The 27,833-nt window shown below is 44.7% G+C and overlaps 1 long non-coding RNA gene across 1 annotated transcript; it reads right to left on the bottom strand.

Annotated features, from left to right (window-relative positions):
* Positions 1-432: 432 nt before the first annotated feature.
* On the bottom strand, positions 433-26,719 carry LOC309370019. The gene is made up of 4 exons (XR_014168358.1): positions 26,608-26,719; positions 9,482-9,632; positions 3,659-3,721; positions 433-564 (listed from the first exon to the last, which is right to left on the bottom strand). It is a non-coding gene; the product is annotated as an uncharacterized lncRNA (long non-coding RNA).
* Positions 26,720-27,833: the final 1,114 nt, after the last annotated feature.

Genomic DNA, 27,833 nt, shown 5'->3' with positions numbered 1-27,833 from the left:
TAGTTAAGAGTAACCACTGTTTGTCTAGGTTCAGAAATAATGCTAAACTGCAGTTAGTTAAAAATAGCAGCAAAAGCTTATAAGCTCTTCCCTGGAGGGAGAGAACGCGTAAGTTCAAGGTTTGTGCATGTAATACTAAACCGTAGTTTTGTGCTACATCCGACCAAAGCCAGTGCCCATTTAAACAACATACATCTGTATGCACCCTTCAATTCAAGGAGGCTGAATAAAGTGATTTGCCCATCAAGCAATTAAAAACCATTTCAAGCCCTGGCCCAGGGCAGCAGCTGACATGCTTAACAATCTGTGTTAGCAAGGCTCGGAATCCATGCTTGTCTGTACAAAGTTCACAGCCCTCTAGTATTCACAAAGTGTTAATTATGTGGCACAGATGGGATGTTTCAACTTATGGAATAAAGCTGCTTCCAGGCAGGCTGTTTCTTTTTTGGAGCATGTCGTCTGTTTAACAGCTGATTCTGAGAAGGAGCTGACAGGAGACGGATTCTGCAGCATTGCATTCCCTGCATTTCTTGCTGAAAAGAGCACGTTCTCGGCAGTTGAATTCTGAAATAAATGCACTTGGGAAAGTCAAACTCTATGGGAAAGCCCTCAGCTAACTGAATTGCGGAAGGGAAAAGAGACACTGACAATATATTTGCATATTTGCAGTCTGAAAGGGAAAACATACCACTATGATAAGGAAATTCAACAGATGCCATCTGCAAGCATCTTATGTTGGCAACTATGCTGCCAAAACTATGGAGAACAACAAAGAGAATGCCATTATGGAGCGAATTACAGCACATGTGCTTAGGAAACACCCTATGTTCCTTCCTAAAGCACTCAACTGAAACGTTCCCCTTCATCCCCCCCAAACATGAATATTGTAGCACAGAAGAATTCATTATTGACAGTCATCTCTCCTGTCAATGTAAAAATGTACCCCCATGCTAGCCTTCTCCCTATCCTTTATCATTATTTATTTTCTTATTAGAACTTACACCCAGCCCTTCAAACACAGGATGAAGGCTGCTTATGGTGAAACATTACAAAACAGCTGAAACAGAAAAATAAGCTAAAAACAAAAAATCTATAGCAGCTGAATAAAAAATAACCAGAGCAAAACAGATCAACAGAAATTCAACTGCCTGGAAAGTTATTTGCCTGGCAGTGGAAAGTCACCAGAGTGGGCAACAGGTGAGCTTTTCTGGGAACAGCATTCCAAAGCTAAGGTTCCACCACTAAAAAGGTCCTGTCCCCTGTTACCAGTTGAAGCCATTGGTTCAAGTCCTACCCCCAGGGCAGGAGAAAACAAGCTTGTTCCCTCTTCCATGTGACAGCCCTTGAGATATTTGAAGATGGCTATATCTTCTCTCAGCCTCCTCCTTTTCAGGCTAAACATACCCAGCTCCTTCAACCATTCCTCATAAGGCTTGGTTTCCAGACCCTTGACCATCTTGGTTGCCCTCCTTTGTACACATTCCAGCTCGACAACATCCTTCTTAAATTGTGGTGCCCAGAATTGCACACAGGATTCCAGGTGTGGTCTGACCAAGGCAGACTAGAGTGGTACTATGACTTCCTTGATCTGGACACTAGACTTCTGTTGAGGCAGCCTAACATAGTGTTGCTCACTGGAAGGACAGATCCTGAAGCTGAGACTCCAAGACTTTGGCCACCTCATGAGAAGAGAAGACTCCCTGGAAAAGACCCTGATGTTGGGAAAGATGGAGGGCACAAGGAGAAGGGGACGACCGAGGACGAGATGGTTGGATAGTGTTCTCGAAGCTACCAGGATGAGTTTGACCAAACTGCGGGAGGCAGTGGAAGACTGGAGTGCCTGGCGTGCTTTGGTCCATGGGGTCATGAAGAGTCAGACTAAACGACTAAACGACTAAACAACAACAGCATAGTGTTAGCTTTTTATTGCCTCATGTTGACTCATGTTATGCCCCAAGATCCTTTTCACACCTACTGCTTGTAAGCCATGTGTCCCCGTCTTATATTTGTGCATTTGGTTCTCCCTGCCTAATTTCAGGAAGAAGAATTGAGATACAGTCATACCTCGGGTTGAATGTGCTTCAGGTTGAGCGCTTTCGGGTTGCGCTCCACAGCAACCCGGAAGTAATAGAGGGTGTTACTTCCAGGTTTCGCCGCTCGTGTATGCGCAGACACTCAAAATGATGTCACACGCATGCGCGGAAGTGGCAAAACACGACCTGCGCATGTGCAGACAAGCCGTCACATCTTACGTTCTGTTCAGGATGCGAACGGGGCTCTGGAAAGGATCTCGTTCGCATCCCAAGGTACCACTGTATAAACACAGGACAATAAATGAAAGTAAAATATGCTATGTGGTCAACAATGTTGTAGTACCTAACTGAAGAGAGAAGTTCACCTTAAGATGATGGAGACCACCGATGTTCACTTTTGAAAGGGTTGTGGATCATGGATAGAAAACAACAACACTGTTTAATGCACTTAAAGGCTGCTTGAGCCGATATGTCTTCGAGTACCCTGTTAAAGGCTGGTTCACACATAGCTCTGTGTTACTTGACTAGCAGCTGACTGTGCGGATTGACTTCAGGGCTGTTTTTGAGGAGGCGTGGCACTGCCTGATATTAAAAGATTTGTCTAAGGTTTTAGATCTGCGACGGTTCATTCACACACTTAGATCAACATACAATGCAGCTGTCATCTAGTTTTATGAATATACAGGTGTAAACCAGCCATGAGTCACACTGAATAGAGGTGAGAAGTCTGCTAGAATAATAAGTAGTCTAAGAATAATTTCTGTGTTGCACAGACAGTCGGAGAGCAACGAGCTAAGATTTAAAGGGAAATTATATACACAGAGGAAACTGAAATGTATCCTATTAATTTTAACTGCACCAAAAATAGATTCTCTGCCTTTCACCAGCTCCTCCAAAGCACACCAAAAGCTTGCTGTTTTCATCCTCTTAACAATTTACTCCAGTCAATGTTTTGATCTGCTTCATTCTACTGCTTTGTCAAAATAAAAAAATGCTTACACTGGGGATGTAGGAGGTTTACTGTCCTCTCTGAGTATTTCCTAAATTGGCAGTTGCTTGGGTGGGGGTGGGGATTAATAGATGAAGAATCAAATCTGGAGTGGAAAGATAGCAAACATCTGGGGTGTGGGGTAATCACAAAAATCTTGAAAGGAGAGCTATTCCTTTCTTAACCTGGAAATAAAATGATGATGTAAATCATGGGTAGGCAAACTAAGGCCCGGGGGCCAGATCCGGCCCAATCACCTTCTAAATCTGGCCCACGGACGGTCCAGGAATCAGCGTGTTTTTACATGAGTAGAATGTGTCGTTTTATTTAAAATGCATCTTTGGGTTATTTGTGAGGCATAGGAATTCGTTCATTTCCCCTCCCTCCCCCCAAAATATAGTCTGGCCCTCCACAAGGTTTGAGGGACAGTGGACCAGCCCCCTGCTGAAAAAGTTGCTGACCCCTGATGTAAATGATCACAGCTTAATAAAGCTGTATGCATCCCGTCAAGGCATTTCTTCAACAGCCAGTGTGGTGTAGTGATTATAAGTGTCGGACTAGGGCCTGGGAGACCAGGGTTCAAATCCCCACTCACTGAGTGACCTTGAGCCAATCACTGCCTCCCCGCCTAACCTACCTCACAGGGTTGTTGTCAGGAGTAACTGAGGAGTGGGAGAATCATGTACGCCACCTTGAGCTCCTTGGAGGAAAGGAAAGATATCAATGTAATAATCAAGATAAATAAACCATAATAAACAGCCCTTGCCTGCAATCAGAATCTCAAGTCATTTATACATTTGTGAGATGATGGGAGCAACTGCATGGTTGTCCCTCTCCATTCCTGTGTGGCTCAGGGCCGGCCCTCCCATTAGGCAGAGTGAGTCAGCTCCTGGATACTGAGGGATGGGAAGAGGAGGGAACTGTGTGTGCACAATGCCTTTCTCTGCTCCTCCTAAGCTAGACTGCTGCCTTCAGGTGCAGCAGAAGACAATGTTGACAGCATCCAAGTATGATTCAGCTACAATTCCGGTCAGTTTTTGTACATGAAATACGAGGCGCCATCATCTTGTTGTTTGCCTCAGGCAGCAAAATGTCTTGGGCGAATTTTGGTCTACAGCCCAATATTTGGGAATGGTGACAGTGCTAAGACTAGCCCTGGTCCTGTAGAAGGGTTTGAGGTGTGATTCATTCTCACGCTGTAATTCGCTTGACAGCTATGTTATGGTGTAGGAAATCTACCACATAATGAACCCTTCAGCAGACACGGGGCAGTATGCAACGGAACAGCTGCACGGGCACAAGGCTTAGTGCTGGTGCAACAGGAATCCCATCCGCTCCTCCCCATGTGAGTTCTGTACCATCCTTAAATCTGATCTGGAGGGTTGGGGGAAAACCCAGAAGAGATTTAAAGAGCATGTAAGGGGAAAACATTCCATTGTGCAGGGTGAGGAGAAGGTGGGAATAATTGCAATGAAGAAATGATGATTCTGCAAGCTACACCTGCTGAAATTGCCTCTTATACTCGGCTATTAAAAGTGTGAGGAGTCCTGTCCTTTTTTTTTTTTTTTTTTTTTTGCATCTGCCCACCGTACCTGCAGCCTTTAAAAGCCAGGGAGATGCTTATGCACTCAAAGATGGAGCCTGGGGTTCAAAATGGAGCCCAAAAAGAGACCCATGCCAATGTGCTTAAACTGGTCAGACCGGTAGGTCTTCCCACATAAGCCAACCTGGAATGGACTATTTATTTACTATCCTGCAATAATAAGAATTACAGCAGCAGCAGCTCCGCTCTACCCAGCTCTCAAGGACTGCCTATTAGAAGCATCCCATGCCATCTAGACATATTTGTTTAGAAGCCTTCAATACTTGTATCTCTAATTTATTTCTCTTTCCGCAACATAATCCAGTGTCCTCGATTTCCCCTACACAGAATGTCTTTTTATCCAATAACATTCCTCTGTTTGATGACTTCCATTTTCAAACACCTGTCCCTCCTGGCTGGTATTTTTGTATAACTCCGTATTAACCCTTTATTGTCAGTACTGGATATTAAGGGTGGAAGTTTTGTGAATAAAATCACATTAGGCCCCTCAGAGCCAGCCTGGTGCAGAGGTTAAAGTAAGGACAGGTGGTAGCCTCCAGATCTTCTGGACTAGAACTCACATCAGCCCCACCCAGCATAACAGGGCTAGTAGTCCACAACATCTTGAGGAGATCACATGTTTTTATAATGTTGCACTGTTTTAGTGTTGTTAGCCGCCCTGAGCCCGGCTTCGGCTGGGGAGGGCAGGATATAAATATTATTATTATTATTATTATTATTAGAGTGTTGGACTAGGACAAGGGAGACCAGGGTTGAAATCTTCAGCAAGCTGCGAAGATGACTCTATGATTTTGGGCCCATCACTGTCTCTCAGCCCAACCACAGGGTCCTTCCAAGAATAAATTGGGGGTGGGGTGGGGGCATGTGCAATGCCTCAAGCTCTTTATAGGAAAGGTGGGGTGCAAATGTAGCAAGCAAATAATACTTCCACGCCCCACTGTTTCCTTTTCAAACAATCTTACAAAATCTCTCAATCTGCAGCTTGCAAAAAGCAATAACCGAGCTGTCGTCATGCTTCTAATATGTTGAGTAATCAGATTCCTCAGCACTGAAGAGATAGGTAGGTAGATTGGCCCCATTTATTACTTTTCTTTTGTTTTCTTTTGTAAGGTTAAGATCTGTCTGAAGAGCTCTTGTTAACTCTAAGCATGGCTTCAGCATTCTTCATTTGAAGACAAATGGGAAAAAATGTGGATGTTTTCAGTCTAAAAGTGTTGTGGTTGTTGATGTTGTTGTTGTTGCATTTCTGCATCATAAAATATGCTGGTAGCCCCTATATTATTTGGAATACAGTGGTACCTCGGGTTACATACGCTTCAGGTTACACACTCTGCTAACCCAGAAATAGTGCTTCAGGTTAAGAACTTTGCTTCAGGATAAGAACAGAAATCAGGCTCCGGCGGCGTGGCAGCAGCAGGAGGCCCCACTAGCTAAAGTGGTGCTTCAGGTTAAGAACAGTTTCAGGTTAAGAAAGGACCTCCAGAACGAATTAAGTACTTAACCCGAGGTACCACTGTATACATTTTGTTTACAACTGCCAGAGGGATGGCTATGTTAGCCTGTTGCAGAAAAAACTATAGAGCAGAGCTCTCCAAACTCTGTGCCGTGACACTTTAGTGCAGTGGTTTTCAACCAGTGTGTCGTGACACCCTGGGGTGCCTTGAATGATGGTCAGGGGTGCCGTGGGCAACACTGGCCTCTGTCCCTCTTTCTTTCTTTCCCTCCCTCCTCTGATGCCCTCTCAAGTCTCTGCCTCCCAAAGGCTTGCACAGCTGTTTGTTGCAGCAGCCCTGGCTACAAGCTCCCCAGGTTGATCAGAGGCTGGCAAGGGGGTGCTTCCTAGGCCCCTGTGGGGCAGTGGGAGGAGGTACCTCTCTCTGCAGTGGGGCAGCTGAGAGACCAGGGGTGGCAGCAGCGGCTGCCCAGAGGACTCCCAAGGAGAGGAGAGAGGAGAGGAGGCTGAGGGAACCCTCCACAAGGGAGGGTGTTTGAAAAAGAGTGAGAGGCTGCCAGCTCTGCGGGCAAGGGGTGACATAACTGAGCTCCTGAGCCCCACAGGGGTGCTGCAGAAATAATGTAGTTGGTCAAGGGAGCCGTGGACCCAAAAATGTTGAAAACCTCTGCTTTAGTGTGTTGGGTGCAGTGTGTAGTTTGTTGTGCAAACGTTCCCCGTACTTCTCCCAGGTCTGGAAAGAGGTTAGTTTAACCTCCAGTTTGCTACTAAAACTGAATGACTGTGTCACAAAATGATGCATGTCTAAAAAGTGTGTCACCAACATGAAAAGTTTGGAAAGCTCTGCTATAGAGTGTCTTAGAGGTCAAGGCCTGCCTAAGCCATTTTGCAACAAGACACACACTCACATGCACGTACACCCTGCTGCTACATCCCACAGTGTTGGGACCCACTATGTGTTGCAGGCTCTGTAGAGATGCTGCCCTAACTCTTGCAAGGCTTTAGCCAAGGTAAGTGGCCAAACAGGAGCTCACATTTCACAGCGAAGGGTCCATGCTCATTCTGGCAGCCCAGCAATCCAGGGGCAGGCAGAAGGAAGGATTCACTTCACAGCTGGGGCTGATGGGAGTTGTCCAAAATATCAGGCAGGGGGAAATAAAGTTAGTGAAGGCTGGTGTAGCGCCATGCTCCTTTACCCTAACCTCAGCTGACTCCGATTTGAATTGCTTTACTCCCAAACAAGTGTTACGAAGGCCAGATCTACACCATACATTTAGAGCACATCGAATGTGCTTCTAGAGCTCATGGCATCCCCCAAAGAACCCTTAGAACTGTGGTTTTCCTCCTCAATCAACTACAATTCCCAGCATCCTTAGCAAACTACAATTCCCAGGATGCTTTGGGGGCAAGACATGTGCTTGAAATGCGCATTGAACGTGCTTGAAAGGTGTGGTGTACATCTGCCTACTTCTGGCCAGGGAGAAGTTCCAGAGACAGGATCACTGGTTTCAGTTTTGTTCTTAGATGAGATATTTATTGGAGATCACACATACACATACGCAGGGTGGCATTGTAATATTTGCTTTATTTACAAATATGCAAGCTGAGCAACATCAAGGGCAAACAGGAACTACCTCAGCAGATCGCCAGAGGACAGTTTCTGGTGCTGCCTCTCTCCTCAGAGCTTGCAGCCCCTAGCTCTGGCGAGAAACTCTCCTGTCTTTTCCTCCCCGAATTTCCCATTCAAGTTCCAAAAACAACAGTAGCAGCAACAGAACTATCTCTGATCTTTGACCTATTGATCTATGGAGTGGAAATTACAGCCCATTCAGAAAACATCCCACAGCCTTCGATAAGAAAATCAAGGTGCTTTAGTTAAAAAATAATAATAGTCCTGACTCCAGTCAAATGCTTTAAACTCATCTTGCAAGCACAAATATTTTGCTGGTTAAAATAATTGTAGGAAACTGCCTTTCAGAACTAACACCCCACCCCATCCCACCCGTTTCAAAACACCTGATAACAGGAAAAGCTCTCCTTGCTGCCCATAAAGAAGCCTAGTAATGGTGCAATTCTTTACAAGCCTAACCTACCTCACAGGGTTGTTGTGAGGATCAAATGAGGAGGAGGCCTATGTACCACACTTTGAGCTCCTTGGAGGAAAAGTGCGTTATAAGTGCAATTAATCAATCAATCATCTACTCAGACGTAAGCCCCACCAAGTTCAATGGGGCTTGCCCTAGGTCAGAAGGTAAAGGTAAAGGGACCCCTGACCGTTAGGTCCAGTCATGACCGACTCTGGGGTTGTGGCGCTCATCTCGGTTTAGTGGCTGAGGGAGCCAGTGTAAAGCTTCTGGGTCATGTGGCCAGCATGACTAAGCCGCTTCTGGCGAACCAGAGCAGTGCACGGAAACACCGTTTACCTTCCTGCCGGAGTGGTACCTGTTTATCTACTTGCACTTTGACATGCTTTCGAACTGCTAGGTTGGCAGGAGCAGGGACTGAGCAACGGGAGCTCACCCCGTCGTGGGGATTCGAACCGCCGACCTTCTGATCGGCAAGTCCTAGGCTCTGAGGTTTAACCCATAGCGCCACCTGCGTCCAATGTCTGGGTCTACTTGGTAGTAAAGCCTATTGAACCCAATGCAATCCCATGCATATTTACTAGGAAGCAGGTCCTACAGTGTGCTCAACTAGGTTTACTCCCAGGTAAGTCTATAAAGCTCTGCAGCTTTGGTGCCTAAAATGTGAGGCGGTGCTTTTTTCCAGAGCTCTGCATTTTTAGCTTTATTTTAAGCTTCAAAAACGTCTTAACTTTCCACCTTCAAAGGGTCTTGCTATGCAGAGAGATGGGTTGTGCCTGGGCCTGCACTGCAAAGGGAGCTGATATTAAGCAGCAGGGGTGTATTCATCAGGGAAATGGAGGTCAGGAATGAACTCAGGATAGCTCACTAGGTAGAGCTAAGAGCCTCTTAGTCTCAACGTCGTGGGTTCGAGCTCCACGTTGGGTGAAAGATTCCTGCATTTGCAGCGGGTTGGGCTAGATGACTCCCAGGATCCCTTTCCAACTCTTGCAATTCCGTGATTGATGGAAGGTTGGACCAGCCTTCCAAGAGCCCCTCGCTCCCGTTCCTTTCGCCGCAGGGTTGCAGTACCCCCGAGAGGGCGCCAGGTGTCATGCGGCCGAGACCCATTCAAAGGCTCCTCATGCAACTTGGGCACGTGCGAGTTAAAACGGAGAGCCGGCGTTGTCTCTGTAAAGATCGCTGCTCAAACGCTTCCATTTAGAGAGAGAGAGAGAGAAAATGGGGGTGGGGACCGGTCCAGGGCTCTAATCAGCAACGGCCCCCTTTGCAGTGCGCATTTTGCCAGCTCCGGCTCGCCCGCCCCCCGCATGAGCTCACCTCTCCTTGACCCTCCGCCACTCCTCTACTGCGGCGACCGACCAATCAAGCCCTCGCTCCTCGGCCACTTCGCTGAATGCAAACGTCTCTGGCCGTGCCTCTATTTCTATGGTAACCCAGCAGAAGAGATGCGGTCGCGCGCATTACAGGGCTGGAATAAGCAATGGGGAGATGGGAAGCCCTTCGCTTTAAAAAAACAAAACAAAACAAAAACGTATTTTGGGGTTGTTCTAAGCTGCGCTGTAGAAATAGACGGTTCTCTCCCCGCCCCGCTCAGCTTTATGGATTTCTTTGCAACGAATCTAATGGCTGGTTTTGCCGATGAATGGTGAATTGTGTCAGTAAGGATTGCCTTTAAGAAAAACACACCACACACAGACACACATTTCCTTTAACAACAACTAGACAGGAAGAAGTTCAGCAGGTGAAGTTCCCTTCCTCCACCCCACCCTGTGCAAGTTTGCTAATATTATTACTGTATTGTATGACCCTCGGGGTCGCTTCCAATTATGCAATTCTCTGATTTTGTTATATATTTGTTCATACCCAGCCTTCTTCCCTAAGGCAGTTTACAGATAAAAGAACAACTAAAACGTGGGGGGGGGGGACCCTAATCATTTAAAAACATTTAAGCATCTATGGGATTAAATAGATCATTATATGTTGTATGTATACATACAATCACAACCAAAACAGCACAGCACCAACCCCCTCATTCATAGAATTGTAGCGCTTGCGGTGGTGGTGAATTGTGAACTGAAAAAAAGTACAGTGGTACCTCGAGTTAAGTACTTAATTCGTTCCGGAGGTCCGTACTTAACCTGAAACTGTTCTTAACCTGAAGCACCACTTTAGCTAATGGGGCCTCCTGCTGCCGCCGCGCCGCCGGAGCCCGATTTCTGTTCTTTTCCTGAAGCAAAGTTCTTAACCTGAAGCACTATTTCTGGCTTAGTGGAGTGTGTAACCTGAAGCATATGTAACCTGAAGCGTATGTAACCCGAGGTACCACTGTACTATGAGCAAGACCCCTAGAGAATCAAACTCAGTGATGACAGCTATTGCCCATCTGTGCTTGTTTTGTGAACTGAAGTACAACCTGTGAATACTTTCTCCTCTGGAAGGCCCGCCGAAATGAATGGGAGTTGTACAACAGCAGTACATAGTCTGCAGTTGTATACAGACTTACCTGGGAGTATGTCCCATGGGACTACGTTTGAGTAGACGTTAATAGCATTGCCCTGTTTGGCCCTGTTCACACACTTGCTTCTTCATATTCATTCTCCTTTATAGGAGAAGTCTCTGGTGGCACATTATGAAACTATCATGTGATTGCCCCAACATATACCCAACTTGCAACTTAAGCTATATTTAGTCTGCCAACAGTCAGCCCCTATTTGTTCTGCTGACACCGAATCTAATTTTAGAAGTTTTGTGATGGAACAATAAACGTGGATTATGTAGTATCATGGAGCCGGGATCTGCACATCCAGTTCCACATTAGTAATATTCATCTCTTACTTTCAGTTGTCTTGTACAAAAGTTTTGTGTGGGTGTGTTTGTGTGGGTGGGTAACATTTCCAACTAAACTATTAAAACATTGAATTCATGCACAATCCCGTTTATGAAAATCTAAACTACCATTAATTCATTTGGTTCTGGTTATGAATTAATTCATTTGGTTCTGGTTATGAATTGCTTCCCATGAGGCATCCCAGAGCAATACAATAAAAACATATATGGAGCAACTGCATGTATAAAGGCCCAATTCTGACATATGAAATGGACCTCCTGATAGGATTGGATTTTTTTTTTAGGATGCCCTCCTGTAGAACACAGTTATCTTCTTCTTCATTTTCGGCGATCACTCATAGCCAAGTAAGATTGTCTTCCATAAACACAGTTTTAACAATGATTCTGTAAGTGACTGTGGAGGCCAGTTCTGCAACCACATGTCCTTCCACAGTGGGGACATTGGTTTCCAGGCGGGAGTTGATCATGGTGTGGATTTGCCAAGTATTCCTTCCTCTTAGCACGTTTCTCCCTTGCGTCCTGAGTTCAAGTGTCTTCAAAGCCCATGACATCTTTGGTAAAGGCTGTTCTCCAGTTGGAGCGCTTGCAGGCAAGTGTTTCTTGATTGTTGGTGTTTATACTACATTTTTTTAGATTTGCCTTGAGACAGTCTTTAAACCTCTTTCGTTGACCACCAGCATTACGCTTTCCATTTTAAAGTTCGGAATAGAGTAGTTGCTTTGGAAGACAATAATCAGGCATCTGCACAACATGACCAGTCCAATGAAGTTGATGTTGAAGAATCATTGCTTCAACACTGGTGATCTTTGCTTCTTCCAGTGCACTGGCATTAGTTCGCTGGGTATGAAGGGAATGAGAATCTTTTAGGCATTCTGGTTCCAAGGGATGCAGGGCTTTATGTATCAGTACCAGCTCCTTGAACTTAGCCCAGTAGCCAATTGGCAGCCAATTCTTTCAGCAGCAATATCCTGGCAATATTCCACCCCTAGTTAGCAGTCTCGCCTTTACATTTTGCACTAGCTGCAGTTTCCAGATCAGCCCAAAGGACAGACCCATCCTGGAAGAATCCAATCTGGAGGTTAGCAGCACATGGATGACAGAGGTTAGGCTATCCTGGTCCAGAAACTGTAGCTGGTAAAAAGGCACTCATAGCCTGGGACTCTAGTGACAGAGATGGATCCAAGTGCCCACCAGAACTATGAACCTTCTCCTTCCGGGGGCATATGACCCCATCCAAAGTAAGCTATTGACCAATAATCCAGACTTAGGAACTACTCGCCCCCAGCATCTCCTCCTTGGCAGGACTCAGAGAGTCACTTCCTTGGCTCTCATCCAGCCTACCACTGAAACCAGGCACCAGTCCAGAACTTGCATGGCTTCTCCTGATTTAGATGTTACAGAGAAATGGAGCTCAGTATCATCCGCATACCGATGACAGCTCTCAACAGCTTCATGTAGATGTTAAATCGAAACAGGGACAGGATGGTACCCTGAGGCACCCTGAAGCAGAACTGCTAGGGGAACGAGAGATAATCACCCAACGCTGTGCTCTGAAACTGACCCTGAAGGTGGGAACCAAACCATAGTAAAACATTGCCCATTTCACGGAGCAGGCTCAGGAAGCTACCATGTCTGATAGAATCAGAAGTCCCTGAGATCAAGTAAAACTAACAGGGTTTTAATCCTCCACTCCTGCTGATAAGGTCATCCACCAGGGCAACCAAGGCTGATTCAGTCCCATAACCAGGTCTGAAACCCAACTGGAATGGGGCAAGATCACCAGTTTCATCCAAGAGTATTTACGACTGTTGTACCACAACGGACTCAATCACCTTCCCTCGAAAGGGGGAATTGACAACAAGGTGGTAGTTGTCACAAGCCAATTGGTCAGTCCAGGGTGGGCTTTTTCAGGAGTGGCCATATCACTGCCTCTTTCAAGATGGTGATATTATAACCCCTTTGAAATCTTCCAAACAAACACTGCCATTGCAATCACAATGACAAAACTCTTAACAACACAAAAGACTACACACTTTAAAAAGTATTATTCCATGTGTGTGTGTTTTATAAAGATGGACCATTTCTCAACAAAACTTTTCAATTGCATATCTTCTCTAATCTTAAAATTAGTTTTATCGTATGTGCTAAGTCTTATAATCTTAACATCTATTCCAACAAAGAGGGCACATATTTTTTGTTTCCACTTGCATCTTTTATATTTCCAGTTATAAATAATTTTCTAAGTATTTAAATGTGATTGTATAATGGGGTCCCCACTGTGGTGGCCCATGGGTGCCATGGTGCCTCATGTGATCTTCCCTTGGCACCCACAAAGCCTATGAGACCCCCACCCTCTACCTCATTGGTCATGGAAAATTGCATGCAGCTGCAGGAGAAAGTTAGGAGGAGGATGCTCTTTCCCACTTCCTCTTTGAGCTTGGTGTGCTTCTCAAGACTTAAGGATATGTTCACATTAGCAACGTAAAATGCAGCGAGCTTGTTCTGCCAAACCCGTGCATTTCAAGCCACACATCAGAGAGAGGGTGGGGATATCTTCACCCAATATGCAGGACCTTTTTAGTTTCACTGACCATGCACACACCCACACCCCGGGCGCTCACACACCCCGGACGCTTACTCCAGTGGCACCTGGGCACGTTCCCAGGGGCAGGGTGAGCCATCCATAGGGGCAGGGTGCACCGCAGGGCCTCCAGAGTCTGCCTGCCTCCTCCCAATCAGCTGCCCTACAGCTGGGGGGGGGGAAGCAGTGGGTGGACCATTTGGGCAGCGTGGAGTCTGCGTGCACCCAGGCCACCGCATCTCTCCCAGGAGAGACATGTGGCTCGGGTGCACTGCAGGCCCTGCGGTGAGTGCTGCCTGGCAGTTTGTCACCCCTCTCAGTGGTGACACCCAAAGCGACCCGCCCCCACTGCACCCCCTTCCTCCGCCCCTGTCTTACTCATGAAGCTGTTATCTGTGCATGTGGAATGGCTGTCTCAAATGTGCACACCGTTCACAAAGGGAATGTGGCATAATAATATAATACTACTACTACTACTAATAATAATAATTTATTATTTATACCCCGCCCATCTGGCTGAGTTTCCCCAGCCATTCTGGGCGGCTCCCAATCGAGTGTTAGAAACAATACAGCATTAAATATTAAAAACTTCCCTAAACAGGGCTGCCTTCAGATGTCTTGTAAAGATAAGATAGCTGCTTATTTCCTTCACATCTGGTGGGAGGGTGTTCCACAGGGCGGGTGCCACTACCGAGAAGGCCCTCTGTCTGGTTCCCTGTAACCTCACTTCTCTCAATGAGAGAACCACCAGAAGGCCCTTTTCTAGTCAGACTGAAGCTGGTTTGAGGGAAAACACATTAAGCAGCAGTATTTGTCAACGAGTTGCAGGATCTAATACCACGGAAACTAGCGCTAATACACCCAAGAACCTCACCAAAATGCTGGAAAAGCTGCACCTCCATGGGCACATACCTTCACATGTGATGGGAATGCCCCCAAATCCAACTCTTCTGGACATCAATCATACAATAAATATGCAAAATAACTAAGCAAGTATTAGAAGTCACCCCAGAACTGGCCCTGCTGAACATCTTCCAAGATAATAATGCCCACTCACATCACAAAGAGCTCATAACCCATCTACTTTCAGCAGCCAGAAGCATCACAGCCAGACACTGGAGAGACCTGTCAGGAGTAAGCATGGACCAATGGTACTAAATAGTATGGGAAACAGCCTTACTGTATTAGAAAAACTAGCCAATAAACTGAAACTGACACGGGGACCAATAGAAGAAGATGCCTTAACCCAGGTATTGTTACCCTTTATCACATACACAGCCCAACAAGACAACAACAAGAGCCCGCCAACAGCATATGAATCAATCTGGCTAACCTGACCCAAACACACACACACACACACTACTCACACACAAAAACAAATTTCATTACAGCCAATCAGAGACAACGCTAGGCCACCCCCAATTTCTCTCCTCACCAAAGAAATACAAGCGAATAGTAAAGAGAACCCACAATCGACACTGACATAAAACCCCACATGTACACTAAGTAGAAGACTAGAAGCATTGCCACCTGACCCCACCCCACTAACCACTCTCCTCCATCTCTTTCTCTCTTTCCTTTCTCACCTAACATTGTATGTATATATAAAAAAGGAGCTGCAGGATCGATATGGGTTGTGGCTAAAGTTGTAGGTAAAGGTAAAAGTATAGGGACCCCTGACGATTAGGTCCAGTCGTGACCGACTCTTGGGTTGCGGCACTCATCTAGCTTTACTGGCTGAGGGAGCCAATGTTTGTCTGCAGACAGTCTTTCCAGGTCGTGTGGCCAGCATGACTAAGCCGCTTCTGGCGAACCAGAATGGAACCAGCATGGAATCTCCGTTTACCTTCCTGCCGGAGTGGTATCTATTTATCTACTTGCACTTTGACATGCTTTCAAACTGCTAGGTTGGCAGGAGCAGGGACCGAGCAACAAGAGCTCACCCCGTCGCAGGGATTCGAACCACCAACCTTCTGATCGGCAAGTCCTAGGCTCTCTGGTTTAACCCACAGCGCCACCCACGTTGTGTGTATGCAGCTTCAAAAACTAGCAATGGGAGCGCACTGGATCTAGAGTAAGCGGTGATGTGAACATGCCCTCCAATTCATTCTATGGGATCTAACTTTTACACAGATTCCTTGGGAAAGTGAAGTGTGTGTCTTGGGGTGAGAGTGAGCAGCAATAACCAGAAGGAGTGGCAACTGCAGCACTTGCTCAAAAATCCCGTCTTAGATCTGCTACCTTATGGTTCATTTGCCTGATTTATTTGATGAATGAGGCTCAGCGGGTTCAAGAAAAGTGCACATATTAAAAAGTTATTATATAATGTACCTGCCTCTCCCCTCCCCCAAAAAAATCCCATCATGCAAACCTTTTAATTCCTCTTTGCACCTGTCTAGTAAACTGTTAACAAGAGTATAGAGCTTAGTCACAGTGGCAAGAATTATTGAGAGACAGCTTAAAATGACATGGAAAAGCCTTGTGGCAGAAATACCCTCGTATTCACTTGAATAAATACATAAAACCTGGATGTTAGCTCTTGGACCATTAAGCTGCTTTACTGGTGCATTACCATGTAAATCGGGATGTGTCTCGACTTCATTAGTCATTTGCTTGAGAAAAAAGGAGTAAAAGTGACAGCTTCAAAAATTAAGGAGACTATAGGTAAGTGACACACACAAAAAATCTCTTTGGCTTTTTAAAGGCATTTTCTCTTTAAAGAACAGGTATTATATAATTTAGTGTATACTTCAAAATGTAACTTGTGCATGCATAGTTATTTATTTATTGAATTTATATCCCGCTCTTCCTCCCCTAGGAGCCCAGGATGGCAGATACCTATGCAATTTTAAAACAAAACAAAGACAGTCTACAACTTGTAAAAACAACCATACAGTAGTTAAAAACATTCCAAAAATGATCACAATTACAAATCAGCTTCCATCCCATAATCTTGAGGTTGCCAGGAACAGTATTCTTCAGCCACTAAATGGCTGTGTAAACAGGAATGTTTTTAGGTTCCTCCTAAAGATTAATAATGATGCAAGCAGGTGGACCTCACTAGGGAGGGCATTCCACAATTAGGGAACCAGCACTGAAAAGGCCCTGACATGAGCTATTGCCAACTGGGCAGCAATGGGCACCACTAACAAGGCCTCATCTGCCTATTTTTGGGTCTGAGCAGTTGTGTATAAACTAGAGTGTTAATGCACATGTGGGGATTGCACAAATCCACATATCTTTCCAAACAACAGGGATTTTTGTACACTACAGTGGTACCTCGGGTTACATACGCTTCAGGTTACATACGCTTCAGGTTACAGACTCTGCTAACCCAGAAATAGTGCTTCAGGTTAAGAACTTTGCTTCAGGATGAGAACAGAAATTGTGCTCCGGCGGCGCAGCAGCAGCATGAGGCCCCATTAGCTAAAGTGGTGCCTCAGGTTAAGAAGAGTTTCAGGTTAAGTACGGACCTCCGGAATGAATTAAGTACTTAACCCGAGGTACCACTGTACAGGCTTAAATTGGTTTAAAGGTCGTTGCTTCTCCTCCAGAAAAACTGCAAAGTGAGTGTGGTAGGAATTTCTTAGTATACTCCCTGAACTACAATTCCCATAATTCTTTGAGAGGAACCAAGGCACTTAGCAGATATAAAACTGCTAAAAGCTTGTCACACGCAAATATACTCCACGTGTACCCCACACGTGTACACAACTATTCACATGCTCGATATTCAGGGGCTGGGGACCTTTAAAATAACCAATGGGGCACCCATTTCAGAAATGGGATTCTCCCCCCCCTTTTCCCCTGTGTGCCCCCCAAATCAACTTCAGGGTGTTGAGAAGGGGAAACAAGAACTTAGAACTCCCATTGTGCAATCAGATGTCTCTCCCCACCCCCTCTTTTTACAAACTTTATTTAAGAAAGAAAAAATCCCCCCAGCAGATTTCTGTTGTGCAAGTGGATGGACAGCACTGGATGTCACCCAAGATAATTCAACATATTAAAGCACATTAAAACAGCAGCCAGCCCTGTAAAGATCATAAAACAAATTCAGCATGCTGACTTCAGCGTCTACCTCACCACTGAGGAAGTATGGCAATCTAACAATGGTAGTTTATTCAGCCCTTTGCAATGGGGAACTCATTGAGGCTAAATCCCCGTGACTCTTAGCCATAATTGTGCCAGCTATTTATATTCATGTCTTACCTGTTGGGCGGCTAAGCCAGCCTGGCGAAACACATGTGTGTGTGTCTCATGATTTCTTTTGTTCTTCCCTGTCTGAGTAGCTGGCAATGCCTTTGATCAAGATCATTGGCATGTATTAGGAAAGCACACTCATCTTTTGCCAGGTTCTTCAGTGTTTGCTAAAGGTGATTAATATCTCTATTTTTTTTGTGTGTATCTTAATTCCAGTGAACTACAAAAGGTGAGTGGACCTGAGCAATAGTTCTTGGCATATGTGGGGCAACGGTTATGTATTAAACTTAGTAACTGCTTGTCGCCAAAGAAGGTTTCCAAGCAACTCACACAGAAAAATCGATGAACAAATACAATTTACAATAGAAGGAGGGGGGAGAGAATAATATAAACATTAATATACCATACAGCATACATCTAAAGCAGCCCTCCCCCATAACAGCAAAAACAACATTGGCAGCACAGTAACGAAAACCAAATTTATACTCCCACCCGCTAACCAGCAGAGAAAATAAAACTTGACAGAGTAAGTAAGTTTTTGAGAAGACTTTAAAGACTGCAAATAGTCGATAATCCGAAATAGTTTTGCAGTGCAGTTGCTACCACCCAAAACCAACTGTTTCCAGTGGAAGATTATACTGTAGAAAGGTTAGAGTCACATTTGTTGCTCTGTCCATTTTTGCCTCTGGCTTTGCCCTCCAGTAGCCCTTGGTCCTCAGTAGCGAATGTGGCCTTTGAGCCAGAAATGGTTCCCCATATCTGCTATATATGTAGAAGAGGGCGTATCTTGTGACTACTCTTCTACTCTAGCCTTTAGCAGCTAGTTTGGAAGCAAAGTGTTTCCATTAAAGTACAGAGTATCTCCAATTTTCTGCAATTGGTGCTCTCCTACAAGACAATTTCTACTTGGTCCTTGCACAGTGATCTTCTTGCCATGCCTTCCTCCTTGCCTCTCTCCATGCCTCACCCATCCCTTGATGAAACAGATCTTTTCTTGCGTCTTGTTATTAAAAATTCACACTCACTTTATAGTTTTTCTTTATAGACTCCAAGATCTGAAGTTCTCTCCACCGAGCTCAGCTGCAGCCAAAGTGGATTGCGCTGTAATCCCAACAAAAAAATATAGTTGACCAAGAATTCTGTCTCCACAGTACCGTTGCATTTTCACGCAGGATAGTTCCTTTTGTCGACTCACTAAAACATATTCTACATCTTACATAGGAACCCATAATTCTTTTGGGAATTATAGGGACAGAACTACCTAAACTGTATGGAAACTTATTCAAGTGTGCTACTACAGTGGCAGGAATGTTACTCACCCGAAAATGGAAAGAAGTCCCAGCAAAGGAAGAATGGATACAAAAACTTATGGAATATGCAGAAATGGTGAAACTTACTGGAAGAATAAGAAATCAAGATAACAAACTTTTTATAAATGAATGGAAATGGTTTATTGAATATTGACAGATAAATTGTAAACAGATAAGAACATTGGCAGGATTTTTGCAATAACCTGCAGTTTTATAAGAGTATATATTTAAAGTAGATGAATAAATGAGCAAAGTGAGTTAATTTGGATATGCAGAAGATGTTAAAAAATAAATTTAAGGAACCGCAGAAATAGGGGGAAGGAAGTCAAGTTTTGAAATGTTAAAAGGATTGTAAAATTAGTGAAATTTATAAACCTGAAAAGCATAAATAAAATTAACAAACATAGGAACCCAGGAGAGTGCCAGACCTCAGCCAGCTTCTGATTGTGCATAGCCGCCGCCTTCAAGCCACAGTCCTCAGCAAGTGAACATGTCTTCTCACTGCTCTGCAACACCCTATTGCCAGACGATCTCTTCCTTCCATTTGCCACTTCGCTTCCACTTGGAAGGTGACTGCCCCGTGCTGAATGTCACAGCTGTTGCACACTGTGTTCTTCTAGGGAAGAGAAAATGGACCAAATGTATATATCCATAAGGAACATAAATGAGAAGAGCCTGCTGGATCAGGCGCTGGCCCAGCTAGTCAAGCATCCTGTTCTCATACTGCACGCACACACACACACACACACACACACACACACACACACCACATGCCTGTAGAAACCCCACAAGCATGACCCAAGCACAAGAGCTCTTCTCCCTTCTGTGGTTTCCAGCAACTGGTATTCAGAAGCATCGCTGCCTCCAACTTTCGGAAATATCACTGCCTCCACTCAGGTGCAGTGTGCTTTGGTGAGATCACAGGTCACCCATAGCCAAACAGCAAGAGCTGGCCAACACATATCCATTTAAGCAAGAAGCATTATTATATGAGGGACGCAGGTGGCACTGTGGGTTAAACCACAGAGCCTAGGACTTGCTGATCAGAAGGTTGGCGGTTCGAATCCCCGCAACGGGGTGAGCTCCAGTTGCTCGGTCCCTGCTCCTTCCAACCTAGCAGTGCAAGTAGATAAATAGGTACCGCTCCAACGGGAAGGTAAACGGTGTTTCCATGTGCTGCTCTGGTTTGCCAGAAGCAGCTTAGTCATGCTGGCCACATGACCCGGAAGCTGTACGCCGGCTCCCTCGGCCAGTAAAGCGAGATGAGCGCCACAACCCCAGAGTCGTCCGCAACTGGACCTAATGGTCAGGGGTCCCTTTACCTTTACTTATTATCATATGAACGTAAGGAGAACATGCCATTATCTCCATCTAGTTTGGTGTTGCCTACACTGACAGGCAGTGTCTCTTTGGGATTTAAAGAGTGAGGCCATTCTCAGTCTTACCAGGCAGTGCCGGGGATTGAACGTGGAACCTTCTGCATGCAAAGCAGATGCTCAAGTACTGAGCTGTCTTTGTGAAAGCAAATGGGGCACCGCAAGGAAGTTCTAGCTGCAACTGGCAGCTTTTGGACATTTCTGCATTCCATCGCAGAGTGTCCACTGCAGCACATGCCTTAAACAGCTTTGCCTTACATATGGGACACAGCCTTTGTCTGCCCTTTTCTGTGACTGCGCAGCTTCCAGTATTTGACAGTGGAAAATATGCACGCGGTTCATTCATGGCCAGTGAGGACACTTAAGGAAACAATGAATCAACAGCATGAAATACCAGTGTTAACAGTGTGCAATCCTATGCATGCTAATTGCGAGGCAAGTTCCATTAGGATTGCTGCTTAAGTGGAGTCACCAAAGCAAATTTCTAGCACATGGTGTGTTGTTGTTTTTTGTTTAGTTACAAAACAGAGCGCTGGTTTCGCAAGGTGAGAAGAGCCATGGGGGTAGGATGTGTGGTGATTTGGGGATTTTGTTTTCTATACTGTAGCTTGATGTGGGCCATTGTGATAGGCTAGGATTAAAAATTAAAGTTACCATAATTCAAATGGAAGAAAATGGGACCTGGGGTTGGCTGGGATTGGAATCCCGAGCTCGACTGTCAGGGAGACTGACTACACTGAGCAAATGTCCAGGAGTTCCATTTTAGAAATGTAATAGAGATGTTTGGGAATGACGAAAATATGATGGAAATACTTTCATTGAAATGCAATGGACTACAGCCGTCTAAACGGCCTGGGAAATCTCTCCACCAACAACTTGTATCATGTACACAGGTTTGTTTTATTTTCTTTTAAATCCCCTTCTATGGTCTCTGGTTTATTCTTACATAACTCCTCATGGTTATTTTTACATTTCGAAATCCAACTTGTCTGGTTTTAAATTAGGCTATAAAATTGAACTGCTACCAACTTCCCTTCCCACTCAGTCTCAATGTGTTGGCCATATTAATCAGACTAATTGGGAGCAATTGTACCAGATTACATAGATAAATCATCATGATTACAGAATCTTCACTACGGGAAAACAGAACTCAAAACAGCTCTGAATGATTGCAAGCCGGGGTGTTGCTGATGGGAAAGAACTCTGCAAGCGCAAACTGCAGAGCTCAAATAAACAATCTGTTTGTTCTTGCCTTGAGTTGTGCCATTGCCAGCCTGTAAGGGCAACGTGACTGTGGAAGAAAGCTATTTCAATGCAATTTCTGGACCTCTCAGCCTAATCTACTTTGCAGGGTTGTTGTAAAGTAGGGCACGGGTGGAAAGAACCAAACCTTGAGTTCCTTGTAGGAAAAGCAGGTCGTAAATTTATTCTGTGCTCACTGTAATCTAATTTATTGTGGTTTGAGTTCCGCTGAATTTTCGCCCATCTGGAAAGCTCATTTGTGAAATCATCCCAGATGTCGCTTCAGAATAAAATGAACTGGGTTGAGGAATGAGATGTTAACAGATAAGTACCATTTTACGGGGCAGCTTGGCCAGTGCGAATATACTGACAGATTTTTGAAAGGCTATTAAACTCAAAGTGCATGGGAGAGAAGGTGCACAATGTAGCTGTTTTCAGAAGGAACTCAGTGTATAGCTTTCAATCTCTCTCTTCCCCACATGACTCAGGGTCCACTTGTAACCCCAACATGCTTCTTGAAACACTTAAAAAAATTGGACTAGATTTGTTTTCCTTAAAAAATATTGCCCACTTTTACACCTCTACCTCTCTCTCTCTCTCTCTCTCTCTCTCTCTCTCTCTCTCTCTCTCTCTCTCTCATGTGTGTGTGTGTGTGTGTATGCAAAGGGAAGTGTGCAAAGGAAGAGGAAGGCCACAAAACCCTGACTATGGGGGTTTTCCTTCTGGGTATTAGAGACACCAGAAAAGGAAGAGGAGGTGACAGTCAGCCATAGTGAGCACATTTGTGTAGTGGCTCATTCGGCCAGAAATATGCTCCACACACACACACACACACACACACACACACACACACACACCTGGATTTCCCCAGGAAAAGGAAGGACCCAGGAGTGGTTTGCTTCCTAGAGCTATTGTCAGTTTAATCTCTAAATATTGCTGTCAACATCTTTCTCTGGGTTCAATAAGGGCTACCCGGGCTGAAGTCCCTCATCCCAGTTCAGCCAGAGATACATTGGAGTAAGTTAGGGTTGTCATAGTTCAAAAAGTGAAAATCTGGACACCACCTTTTGCAAAATCTCAAGAAAAGAAAGAAGTCACTGAGCTATTTTGAAGCAAATTCGCCAAAATCTTGACTTCTGAAATTTTCATGGGCATTCAAGTGATTTCCACCTGAACACCAATGGGTGTTTTCCGGCTATGTCCAGAAAATTCCGGACGTATGGCAAGCCTAGGGAAAGTTCCCTATCCCATCTCAACTGAGGGTTAGCTGAAGCTGGCTGACCCAGCACTAAGTCCCAAGAAAGGGGAGGCAGGGCAGGTGCAGAATGACCCCTCTTCTAATCTCCATTCAGCTTGGGCATGTGACCTAGCAACCCAGTGGAAGTTACACTGGCAAAAAGGGTGTGTATGTAAGGACAAACTCTATTTTAAAGGCTCCTCCCCCCTTTCTGGCAGTCTCTGGCTGGCTCCGCCAGCTGTTCCCCCAGTTCTGACCAGAGTTTGGAATAGGGTTAATGTATGCCTTTTTAAGTTCTGAAGGTTTCCTACCGTTGGGCTTGCTCTGCAAGTTTACTCTGAATTTATTAGCTATTTCACTCCAGTTGGCCATGCATAGCCCACGATGTACTTCCCATGTGTTTGGGAAACCCCCAGTCTTTTCTAGATTTAGAACATTTTTATCTTTCTGCAATTACTGCCACTTTCACTTCTTTCAATGCCAGTGCCATTTCTGGACATTTTTTTTTTTACCCTTGAAGCAGAAATGTGACACCCTGCTGCTCCATTACGGTGTGTGGGGTGGGAAGGCACACAGAGACGTTGACGGCAGAAACGTGATGTTCCTTCAGAATCTGCTGCACAAAGCAATTGCACTGCATTGCTTCATCATGGTTTGACTTGTTCCACTACTTAAGAAATATATCCTAACATCATAGCCTTGGTCCTGGATTCTTGAGGGGGCATTTCCATTGAGCCTAACCTTTGTGGCCCTGCGGTATCTTCTCCCATTTGAAAAGAGTTGCAGAAGCAAAAACTAAGTGATAACCAGGTTACGTTTGTAAGTTTTAATGAAGCATTGTGATGGGAAATATATTTAAAAGGGGATGAAGTTTTACAGCAATAATATAAACAACAAAAAAAGAAAGGTGTTTAAAGTTAAAGAATGAAGGATTTACAGACAAGTTGAGGGAAGTCGAAAAAAGAGAAATAAGATGTAACTAAGATGTATGGAGTGTATAATTTTGTTTTGTATTTGAAAATTAATAAAAAATATTTTTTTTAAAAAAAATGAAAAGAGTTGCCGAAGTGCAGACCCTAACATTTCCTGTTCCGACTCTGAAGCTGTGAGATGCATTAGCAAAAGGAATCGCCTGGTATCTCCTTCCATTGTTTTGGAAGGTGGTTTTTCATTTTATTTTAAAAGGTTATCCTTTGATAACGTTTACTGCCAGAACTCGCTGATGATGTAGACTCAGAGGTAGGCAGCTTGGTGTTTGCCAGATGTTTGGGACTACCATTCTAGGGTCCCATCTGCACTGGACATTTAAAACACTATTTCACTGCTTTAAATAGCCGTGGTGAAATATACTTGGAGTCGAGAGTGGATGTCATGCTCTTTATTCAGCTCATAGTGGTGAGGAGGAATGGAAGTTCCCCCAGAATGTCTGCTTTATATACATTATTTACACAATGGGCCCCACCGTGATTGGCTAATTCCGGGATTCACCTGTAGGCCAATCAGGTTGCGGATTCACTTCCACCTGGAGCTGGATTGGGTGGCTCCTGTGGACAATCAGACTGCTGCATTCTGGGTCCTATTGTTCTAGGTCTAATCAGACTGCTGCATTCTGAATCCTATTCAACTCAGTACATAACACATGGCTTCTCCCAAAGCATCTTAGGAAAGATAGTTTGGTGCTGAGTGTTGTTAGGAGACGCCTCTTCACTTCTCAGAGCTTCAATTCTCAAGAGTGGTTTTACAGTCAAGCCATCTTCCCAGTGCACTCTGAGGAGGTCTCCTCACAATGCTCACCACCTTTAACAAATTGCACTTCCCAGGATTCTTGTGGGGCCAGGGAGGCCTGACTATTCAAAGTGGTATGATACTGCTTTAAATGTACAGTTCAAATGGGCCTTGGAGATGCAGGTGAAGACTATCTCAGAGCCTGTTCCAGCATCTGTGTACAGGGCCCTCTACCATCAACTGCCCTGTGGGAAAGATTTTCCTTAGGATGGGAAGAGAGAGGACAGGCAATGACCACCTTAGAGCCGCTGCCAGCTGAACTTTCTCTTTCCCTGTGCCATATATACCATCAACTGCCCTGTGAGAAGGAGTCAGCGAAAGAGAGGCAAGCAAAGACCCCCTCAGAGCCTGAATTACCCCCACCCCATTGGTTTTGTCTTTCTTGTGAGCTGCCTTGGAAGGATTTGTATTGTTGAAATGCAGGATATACCGTAAATGGTTGTAATAGATAAACAAGCCCCATCAGCATGGGCAATGATCAGAATGATGGGAGTTGTAGTCCAAAAATATCTAGAAGGCACCATGTTGGCTTACTTGTGTCGCAAGGTACAGTGGTACCTCGGGTTAAGTACTTAATTCATTCTGGAGGTCCATTCTTAACCTGAAACTGTTCTTAACCTGAAGCACCACTTTAGCTAATGGGGCCTCCCGCAGTGCCAGAGCACGATTTCTGTTCTCATCCTGAAGCAAAGTTCTTAACCTGAGGTACTATTTCTGGATTAGCGGAGTCTGTAACCTGAAGTGTATGTAACCCGAGGTACCACTGTATTGGGATATGCCTTTCAGCTGCTCTTGCCTGTTGCATTTGCTTTTAATAGGTTCTTAACTGGTTTTAGATGGCATATTCTATTATCAGGCTGAGCTACCTTGAGTGATTTGTTTTTCTTTTCTGAAATAAAACAAATGATCAATAATGCACTGAATGGATCTCTACCCACCCAGCGGTTATGATAGATGCAAGCGAGCTGCTTATTTTATAAGCCTCTTGCATCTCTGTGGGTGAACTCTCAGTTATTCAGCTAGCTCTGTGGCTGATGAGTCATTCCTCGCCCTTGAATCATTTCTGATGGATGTGAAACACCTCCCTCTGAATTGCTACCTTGATGAGACATTTGCATGACCAGTTTCATGAGAGAATGGGAGCAGTCTCATGATTTCCCATTCATGTGCTCCAGCTGATCTGGAGACACGTGTCTAATTTCTCCCAATGTCTTCCTGTGTTGGGTTTCATTCTACAACTGACCGGAAGAAGCAAAATGCCAGGAACTCTGTTGTCATATGTGGCTTGGGTGCAAGCAAGCAATTAAACTGTAGGACATTGAAGTCTCACCAGGGTATCTCTCGGCTTCATCCCATGACAGTCACTAGGCAGACATGAGGTGGTTGATAGACTGTGAACATTTCAGGGCTAGGAAAGATTCCTTTCCTTATTTTTACTGGCCTTTCAGTTATCTTACACTCAGAGCAGAGCTGGGTCTGCTGTTCTTTATTTGATTCTTTCAGTATTTATTTCATCTGCCTTGCCATGTGGGTAATTTGCCGCTTGTATTACGTTAGTCAGAAAACTCAATAAAAGTATGTTGTTTTTTAAGTGGGTGTAAGCATTCAGTAGGTTTATTAGGACAAGCCTAGATAATTGGGGTGTGTCTCCCAAAAAAATGCAGGGCATGGATTATCTGTTATAACACACATCACTGTGACGTCTGTCTGATGGTAGTAGACACTGTTGCTAAATGACACCGCTTATGGATTTGGGTGGGAGAGGTGGTGCACTCAAGTAATTGTGGGACGTACATGTGACAAAACTGCTTTCAGCATCCTTCTCCATTTTGGCTTTATCCAATACTGAGGATATAATGACATACCTATTTGGGAAGCAAGCTCCAGATGTCCAGTGGCTCCTAAGAGTTCATCCATATTTGTGGACTGCTCTTGGTTTTCATTCCACAGAGGTATCCAGGCAACAGGTTTGTTGACCTAACCTGGATGGAGTGCTTAGTCAACAGTATCTTAAGTACTGACCTGACCTGCAGACAGTATAATGACTTGGGCTGTGATTGGTTATCTAGCCAAATATAGCCTGCATAGACAGTGTGATGCAGTAGTTAGGGTGTTGGGCTGGGACCTGAGGAATCAGGGTTGAAATCTCCACTTAGCCATGAAGTTCAATCCATGAAGCTCACTGAGTGATTTGAGGCCAGCCTAACCTGCCTCCCAGGGTTGTCGTGAGAATGAAATGTGACAGTGGAAAGCCATACATACCACCTTGAGCTCTTGGGAGGAAAGACATGCCATGATAAAATAAATATCTAGCACAAGAAATAGGAGTGGGTCCAACCTGCATCTACAGTTCATTTCCAACATGGCCTTGACCATTAATACTGGCATTTGTCTATTCTTACTGGGTTTCCCAAGTAAGCAAGGCAATACTGGTATTCTAAAGTAATGTCCTCTGCCGTTTACATGTGCCCTGATCTCCAGTAAAAATCCCCAAATGATACTTTGGTGAACACATGTGTAAGATACAGGTTTACATATGGATGTGTATTAGACACATGAGTGGATTACAAGAGCGATCCATTGACTTCTTAAAGTGTTCTAAAACAACCCAAATCACACATTGAATGACCACTCACATTGGCGCCACTTGTGAGCAACTGGTGCTAAGCTTTTTGTGTAAATCGGTTGACCGTGAAGTTGCAATGCCCTGTTTTCAGGCATTTCTGATAGCATTCCTAAAATATCTGCAACTACAGCGAGGACCTGTTTCTGACAAATACCTTATTGCATGGAGTTGTTGTACATACAGCTACCTTGCTGCTGCCGCCACCTTTCAGAATAAAGAAGAAGAGTTGTGAGATGCTTTGGTTGGAAGCCCGCAACCACATATCTGTTACACAGAGAGTTAAAATATGCATCCTCCTGACTCACAGCTAGCTTTGAACCACCAGGAGTGCTTGCTCAGCAACTCCATGTAGATGGATTGCCACAGAGTATTTCAGCGCTTGCTGCATCTAACAGTGATATGGCATCTGTGCTTCCTTAAAAGGAAGAAGAATTTGCAGAAAGTGAAGCTCCCAGTGGAGCTCTT

This window comes from Podarcis melisellensis (genome assembly GCF_964234715.1).
Source record: "Podarcis melisellensis genome assembly, chromosome: 5".
NCBI classification, from domain to species: domain Eukaryota; kingdom Metazoa; phylum Chordata; class Lepidosauria; order Squamata; family Lacertidae; genus Podarcis; species Podarcis melisellensis.
The sequence above is the reverse complement of the archived record's forward strand: the minus strand, read 5'-3'. Positions and strand labels throughout refer to the sequence as shown.